This window comes from Epinephelus moara, chromosome 18 (genome assembly GCF_006386435.1).
Source record: "Epinephelus moara isolate mb chromosome 18, YSFRI_EMoa_1.0, whole genome shotgun sequence".
NCBI classification, from domain to species: domain Eukaryota; kingdom Metazoa; phylum Chordata; class Actinopteri; order Perciformes; family Serranidae; genus Epinephelus; species Epinephelus moara.
Window position 1 is genome coordinate 2,983,347 of NC_065523.1, and position 555 is coordinate 2,983,901.

The window sequence follows — 555 nt, forward strand, 5'->3', positions numbered from 1 at the left end:
ATGACGCAACAGATGTACTATCCAGCTCGAAGGACCAAATTTGTTGGGAATTGTGAATAAATGGGCTAGTTGTACACCCACTGGCCTAATTCTTTGGTCAGAAATAATGCAGCTCTTCCAGAAAATACTCTTTGACAATTTATTGTCCAAGCCAACAAGTAGGTGACAAAAATGATCCCACTTGTTGCATTTATAATAAAAATAAATCTCTCATTATGTACAAAGGAAAATGAAGAGGAAAACAATTAGCATAACATGCTAATATACAGTGCAAATAAATTGTCCTGCAGACACATTTCTCTCATACCGCACAACTACAGATTATATCACACGATATAACACAATACTATTATTACCACTAGGTGGCAGCACAGACTGTCACGTGTAGAAGGCTGATGCAAAGTCAATCAATCAATCAATTTTATTTATAAAGCCCAATATCACAAATCACAATTTGCCTCACAGGGCTTTACAGCATACGACATCCCTCTGTCCTTATGACCCTCGCAGCGGATAAGGAAAAACTCCCCAAAAAAAACCCTTTAACGGGGAAAA